General features: G+C 44.1%; 1 non-coding gene across 1 annotated transcript; it reads left to right on the top strand.

Moving 5' to 3' along the window:
- The first annotated feature begins 7,263 nt into the window (after window positions 1–7,263).
- On the top strand, window positions 7,264–7,335 carry trnfM-3. Its single transcript has one exon. It is a non-coding gene; the product is annotated as a tRNA-Met (tRNA).
- The last annotated feature ends 165 nt before the right edge of the window (window positions 7,336–7,500 follow it).

Genomic DNA, 7,500 nt, shown 5'->3' with positions numbered 1-7,500 from the left:
CTAGTTTTTATAATCTCTTAGTCCGGCTATTACGTATATACCGTAGTCCCTATGTCTCATGCTGGCCCTTTCGTCCTAGCCCTTTTTCCATTCCGTAAGCATTCCAATCCAAACCCTACCCTTGTAGGAAGGAAGGCTTACTGCTTTTTGGTTGTTGCAAGGGTCGATGTAATTGAGGGTTGTCTTGCTACTAGCCTGTGTAATAGTAAGTACTAGCCCCCAGGGGCTTATCTTCTTATAGCATCCCCCGTAGCGGAGAGGGGACCATTTCCTTTGCTTTGAATCAATCCTATCATTCATCAGTAGGGGCCTAATGCCAGTCTTCGAGGCAGGCGAATCGGACTAAAAGGAATAGGTTTCCTATCCCCTAGGTGGCAGAGCAGCCTTTAGAGTTTAGAGTAGAGCTCACTTCCCCACTCGGTTCCTAATCTGTGGATTACTAAAAGACTCCCGATACCGGACATTACGCAACTGATTGGACCCCTTTGGCTTGGCTATTCTGGGCCTTCTTCTATTCGTACCTGCTTCCGTTTCTGCCCCCGCCATTAAAGCTTTCTGGTCCAGGCCTCAGGCACAGACCTGAAACTTGACTGATACGCAAAACTAAATGAAGCACAAAAGTAACATCCATCCATATAATAGATATATGGGAATAACCCCTGTTCGTAAACCCTGTTGTCTTAGTCTTCCTTAAACGAGTGAAACGCTCTAAAGAGTAGCCTACGGGAGATAGCTATCTCTTTTCTATCTTCTTAATAACAAGCACATAAGCAGGAAAGCTAGCCACCCCGATTCCTTCTTACTTCACTTTCGGCAGTGTCCATACGTTCCGGCGTGGTGCAAGAGAAAGAAAGTCTTGTTTCAATCAAAGTATTCCCTTTCATGAGATCAGTAGTTGGTGGAATTCTTACTTAAAAGTATTTCCGCTGTTTTGGGAGAGCACAAAAGCTGATTGATTAGGAAAGAGCTGCTAAGAGGGATGACTCGCCCTTAGCCCTTGTCTAAAAAAAACCTAGCAAACAGACCGTTGTAAACCAGGTGAACTAGAGCGAACAGGAGAAGCAAGCAAATAGCATTTGGCCTCTTAACCAATCCACCTCTAGCAGTGAAAGGCTGGTATTCCGATCTTTGATCCGCCGATTCAGGAGCGATTGAAGCGAATACAATAATAGAATGCAAGGAAGGGTTCCCCCAGGAAAGGCAGGCATCTCGACTGCTTCCAAAAGAAGGTCATCGACCAGTAATGCGACTTGTAGAAGACTCCCTACCTATACCTAGCGGAGTTGGTTGGCACTAATAAGGAGAGCAGAAAGCAGCTACCGGCCATCAGGAGATCCACGACTTTCAGATCCGCATGCAAGGGAAGATCCGCTTATTCTTTGAGATGACAAAGCTCCCCAACGCAAATTGCCGAATCAACACCAGGCAGTATAGGAGTGCTTTCTTTGATCGGCGTTCCCCAGACCAGAACTGAAAGGACATACCAGCCCCCGATTATCGGGCATTCCTTCATGTCGGGAGGAGGTACCGGTTGGAGGAGAAGATAAGGACAGCTTTCTTCCATTCCACTCTTGCTCCAATCCCAATAGTCTGAGATTGAAGATGATGTCAACAGTTAGCCAAGAAGGTTTATGGCAAACTGGAAGGAGTTTTTAGAGATAAATGATCTACCTTAGGTAATGCTTTGCTTTCAGTGGGAACCGGTGGAGATTGAGGTGAAGGTCTTGTAGTCTCCGGATTGGTTGGAGTAGAGCTAGTAGATCGGACACCTTCGCCTACTTGAGAAGAATGCTCATCTGAAATGAGAGTCGTTGCAGCGGAGCGATTTGAGCATCATTGCTCGGTGTCACGGATTCCCCATGGTTGGCTTCCGGCTCTGCAATCAGAGGTCCTTCTATCCCATCCCGGTTAGGATTCATTTCCTCGGGTTGATGCTCTATTTCTTCTTGGTGCTCAGCCCTTGGAACTTGAACACCAATTTGTTCAGTTGTTGGAATTGGATCTGCTTCCTCAATTGGTCCCATCTGGCTTTCCTCCAAACAAAGGTGGTTGGGGTGCTGCAAGATTCGGTCAAACTTCTGTCCCTGATGTATTAGGTGCCTGTGTTAAAGTAGAAAGGTTTAAGACAGCAGTCAGAAAAGGAAAATGGAAGAAAGTAGGTAGTACCTCTCTGTTCTCTGCTGAGGAAGGCTTTTTTCAAGGTTATTCAAATGGTGAAATAACGACTATTCCTCCGGCTGGACGATAAATGCTTGCTTCAAGATCGAACAACGAATCTCATAACCAGGTTCCGAAGGTAGAACAACTTCTTCTATTGAATGGGCATCGGGTTCTTGGGCTAAAGCCCTAACAGCCTATTGATCGGGAAAGGGGAAGTTCCAATGAAAGCTTTTCAAAGGTTATACATTAGCGATTGATTTGGAGGATAGAGAATGGAGTTGGAAGGCTGTTCAGTCTTGAATCTTCCCTCCCTCACTGATTGACTCCTCCGGGAAATGTCGAATAGTAGGGACAGCGGAAGGGTGAGATTCTTTCTTCAGCGGCGGATGGAGAGGCAATTCTAACGCAACTGTTAATGGCCGAGCCTCCTCTTCTTCTTGCTGCCTTACTTGCGATACTTTAGACTTTCTACAGCAATAAAAGTGCTTGCATATAGTGGAAGGGCTTTTGCACATGAAGAAGAAAAGGAAGAAGAAGTTAGTAAGATGTGGCATTATACTGTTTTCAAATAGAATCAATAACATCTTCTCCTACTAGGCGAAGCAAAAGAAGAGTCAAGAAAGGTGGAAGCCCCAATAGCGGACGGTGGAAAGCTGCCTAGCCACATGCATTTGAATTCCCAAGTGTGAACATGATAAATGGAGACAAAGGTCGACAGTCGCGAAAAGGAAGGTAACCGCACCTGTAGGAGGCATATTACAGAAAAAAAAGTAAGGATAGGATTAACCCCGGTCCATCAGATAGAATCAGATCTCGAACAACTGAAAGGCCAAATGAAAGAAAGACTCTTCTCCATAAAGAATGGTCTACTATGGAACATGACTGTATCAAGTATGTTCGATCCTGCCAGCAGTGTCAGATCTACGCAGATAAGGAAAAAGGTTTTGATTCCTCTGAATAACATGACAACGCCTTGGCCGTTCTCAATGTGTGGAATATCGATGTCATCGGAAATATGACTCCAAAAGCTTCCAATGCTTCATCCTAGTGGCAATCTACTACTTCACCAAATGGGTTGGTTGAAGTCGCGTCTTATGCAAATAAAGATCAAGAAGGTAGAGATTCATTCAAAACAACATCATAGCCAGCGTCCTAATGACATCATCACTGACAATGCCACCAATCTTAACAATGACATGATGTATCCTACGTTTCAAAATTCCTTTGTTAATTCAGAAGTTTCCTGATATGGTTCCAGGAAAAATAGACTGACATAGTGATTTTTTTTAGCAACCTCCTCCTCTTTTACCGAGACTTTCTCACATAACGCCTGTGATGGCCCTTTCAAGTAGTACAATCGTCTTAGTTATGACTGCTATTCACATGGTTGTTGGCTCCATTTCGACCAAAAACATCGCTTTATGTATGGATCTTGACCATTCCAGCGGTACTTTGAGCTGGGAATCTTTCTTCGGCTAATCACAATGTTTCACCTGACGGTGAGAGTACAGTTGGGGACAACTCAGGCTGGACATTGATCCGAGGGAGCAACTCCGGAGAAAGCTCCGAAGCAAGCGGGAATCAGCCCGCTTGTCAAAATGCAGGTCCAAGCAACCAGCGCCGCAGCATCCAGCTTTCCCCCTCCTTCAAGAACAGTGCGAGCGGGAAGTCCATTCAGTCCAGTGAGTGGGAGGTCTGAATGAATGGGTCTTTTAGAGGGTTCAGTTCCCACGGGTAAGATGCTTATGAGTAGGTGCGGGTTAGTAGCAAGAAGGCTTTATTACTTAAATGAAAAAAACATAAATAAGTGAAGATCTGGTTGATTCCATTCTAGAGTCACTCAGGGAAATGACTCTCGATTGAGATCATGCCACCTTTTTTCTATCCATCTGAGTCTTTCTGATAGCTTTGGTCTTTTTCCCATGTCTTTCTTGGTTGGTAAACCCAACCGGCGATTTACAACAAACAAGTCTTTCTTCCTTTTTTTGAAGGGGAGCAGAGAGAAGATAAAAGAAGGAACGTACAATGAACCCATCCACATCCAATGACGGAAGTGACGCTTGCTTGTCTCGCTCTCATATTGGAAGGCTAGGTTTGGAACCCTCTAAAAACTGAATCGCTAGAAAGATCTCTTTTTTCGTTTAAACCAAGTGGGCCCTAAACCAAAGCTTTGATCGCTGCGCTCCCCCCTGTGAGTCCTCTTACCATACACCACTTAAAATAGTGACTTCCTCCCTTACTTAACATAGGCCGATTCAAATCTAAATTCAGAATAGAATGGGTGTTAAGGCAGTGGAGCAAGATGACAAGTACCGGGGACTTCCCACTTTTTTAGTTTATAGGGAGATCAAATAAGCAGGTATTTTGTATTGTTCAAGATCGGGTATGGAAGAAGCTTTAAGGGTGGAAGGAGCGTAGCCTCTGTCAAAGGCAGGCAAGGAGGTTCTGATCAAAGCTGTGGTACAGGCTATCCCTACATTATGAGTTGTTTTAAGATTCCTCAAACAATATGTGAGCAGATAGAGTCATTGATTAGCAAGTTTGGAGGTCTCGGCTTCAGGAAGTTCTCTTGTTTCATTTCAATCAGGCTCTCCTGGCAAAGCAGGACCGGAGATTAGTTCATAATCCTGAGTCTTTGGTATCAAATAGTTTCAAAGCTCGGTATTTCCCCATAGGTTCTTTTATAATATAAATGCTAAGTTGGGGTTTTGTCCGAGTTACACGCGGAGGAGCCTTTGGGAGGCCATATGGATTATTTATAAAGGGTCGAGATTAAGCATTGCCTCTTTTTTAAGGTTACTACAGAGGTCCTCAAACTAATCCAGCCCAACATGCCCCTGCTCATTTCCAGAAAGTCCGTGAAATAAAAATGCAACTGTTCATGCAGCCTGCACATGATTCGCCCAAAGAAAGAGGGGGTTCTAATCCACTCAAGACATCTGAAGGTACGGAGGAGAATAAAAGAAGCAGATGAAAGCATTGGAATAGAAAAAAGAACCTCGCAGAAATGAAATCTTTGAGAGAAGGGCTGCGACTGGCAAGAGACTGAAAGATTAGGAATCTACAAATCGAACTGATTCCCTTGTCTATTGATTGGTCTGTGTAGATATATGCCTGCCAGCCACATTGGAATTCACAATCAAATGTGTCTTTGTTCCAACTACCGCCTAAGCCCTATACAGAGCAGAGGATAGGCCGGTTCGCTTGAAGAGAATCTTTTCTATGATAAGATCTTAATCTTCTTGTACATCAGCAGGCTCCGTCGGATCCAGTCCAGTATAAATGAAAGCCCTAGTCTCCTTTCTTACTGGAAAGAGAGGGGCTCAGAGATGGCGCAGTATAAGTCCGGAAACTTTGAATCTTCGTTTTCGTTATAGAGAATAGAATCGATGTCCAAAGCTTCATCGGCAGTAATCGGTGTAAGAATAAGAAAGCAAGGGACGAGGAGCATATAAGTAAGGCAATTGTCAAAGACTTAGATCAAGCTAGGGGAAGCGCTTTCAGGCTCGTTCGCTTAGCAAATCTCTAATTAGTCGTCTTATCTGGTGTCGGCCACAGTCCAAGAAGTAGTCTTTTTTTCCCATTTTCTAGCAAGAAGAAGTAGGGATTCGGCGCTACTATTATAAGAATCTAGATAAATCACGCGGACTCAAGCCAGCAAAGACTATTTCTAGGTACAGGTCGATCACGGATTCAAACTATAGCAAAGAAGACAACTAGTCGATCCGGGACTGAGATGCAAAGACAATAGGAATATGATAGAGGGAGTACAAGAAGCAATCAAAGGAAGGAATGCAGGCGTTGATAAGCGTAGAGGGGCTAGAAAGAGAAGTCTTGGTCGGTAGGCAGAACAGGGCTAATGGTGTGTATAAGCCCAAAAGGAAAGGTCCTTGTCGTGGAACCGGCCAAGTCAATATAAATAAAAGAGCGGTGATTTTGATTCCCTTCCACTACTTATTGATGAGAAGAAGCCCGACTCGCATAGAAAGGGATCCACCATGGACGAGAATCAATGCGAGAAAGAAAGGGAAAAGAAAGGTCTTACCTTAGCGACCTTATGTAATTCAGTGAAAGATTGTATAAGGATTGAGAATAGGGACATCACAAGAACTTGAGTATCATCACTAGGATGAAGGGTGGAACCTAACTTTCTATTTGCCACTGATTAGCCTAGATCAATTCCCCCTAGTTTTGATCCAACCAAATGGGATTGATTCCACCTGGGATACGTACACCCTCGCCCTTACTTAGAAGGTGCACCGGTTTGCCTAGCTAGGCCTGACAAGGAGGTGCAAGTGAGGATGAAGATATATGAAACATTGGACTTTACAGAGGACGATGGTTTGACTGAGGGTCTAGAGAGACCTTACAGAGGAGACATTGTAAGCGGATTAAACTTAAACTGCTAGCTACCGGTTGTCTCTTTTGAATATGCCTTTCTTGCTGGCATTGAATGAGCCAAATCCCTTGATGATGGGAGTTCCCGCTTTCAGGTTGTTTTTGTTAAAGGCAGCTTTGATTGAGTGCGCCTTGCTTTCTTCTTTCTTGCTTCTGCTTGAGCTACCTGAGTTGACGGCAGAAGAAGCAATCGGGAGGGAGGGAAAGAGTCCAAGCGATTAGCCCAAGACAGACAGTAAGACTCGCTCACTCGGGCGCTACACCCGTAGCTCCCGCTACACATTCACTGGCTTTAGAGCTAAGGAATGCAGGTTACAGTTGATCAGTAACTAAGACCAGAGATTAGAGATTTGGCACTTTGAATCTACCTTTCATTCTTATCATGACTTAAGATAAGAAAAAAAATAAAGAAAAAAGCTCTTCTCACAACAAGCCTTTAAGCTATCACTTATGCTTTATAAATGCGGTTACTTGAAGCAGCCACATATAGCGTATATAAGATCACTGCTGCATTTTAGGATCGATCTGTCCCGCAAATTGCATAAAAGAATAAATTTGCCTAGTTTCGGATCGTACCGCAGAAAGCACTACTTCCGGCTTTTTTCATCTAGTTGGTTCAACTTTTCTTAATTCGAGATTGGGTTGGTGTTCAGTGTGGGCAGTCTCATTTGCTAATCTATATGTTTTCAGTTTCAAGAGGGAAGAAGCGGGGTAGAGGAATTGGTCAACTCATCAGGCTCATGACCTGAAGATTGCAGGTTCGAATCCTGTCCCCGCCTAATCATCTGAGGCCGTAGTCAGCCTCAATCTTTCTGATTCGTAAGTAACTAAGTGAGTGCTTTCCTTTTCCCATGTCTTTTTTCTGTTGGTCAACAACCAACCACATATCACTCACTACTCCTACATGAAGGGACTCTCTTTCTGTCCGGAGGGAATCATTCT

The sequence above is a fragment of the mitochondrial genome of Phaseolus vulgaris, assembly GCF_000499845.2.
Source record: "Phaseolus vulgaris mitochondrion, complete genome".
In the NCBI taxonomy this organism is placed as follows: Eukaryota; Viridiplantae; Streptophyta; class Magnoliopsida; order Fabales; family Fabaceae; genus Phaseolus; species Phaseolus vulgaris.
Note: the sequence above shows the minus strand (reverse complement) of the source record. Positions and strands in the feature narration are given on the sequence as shown.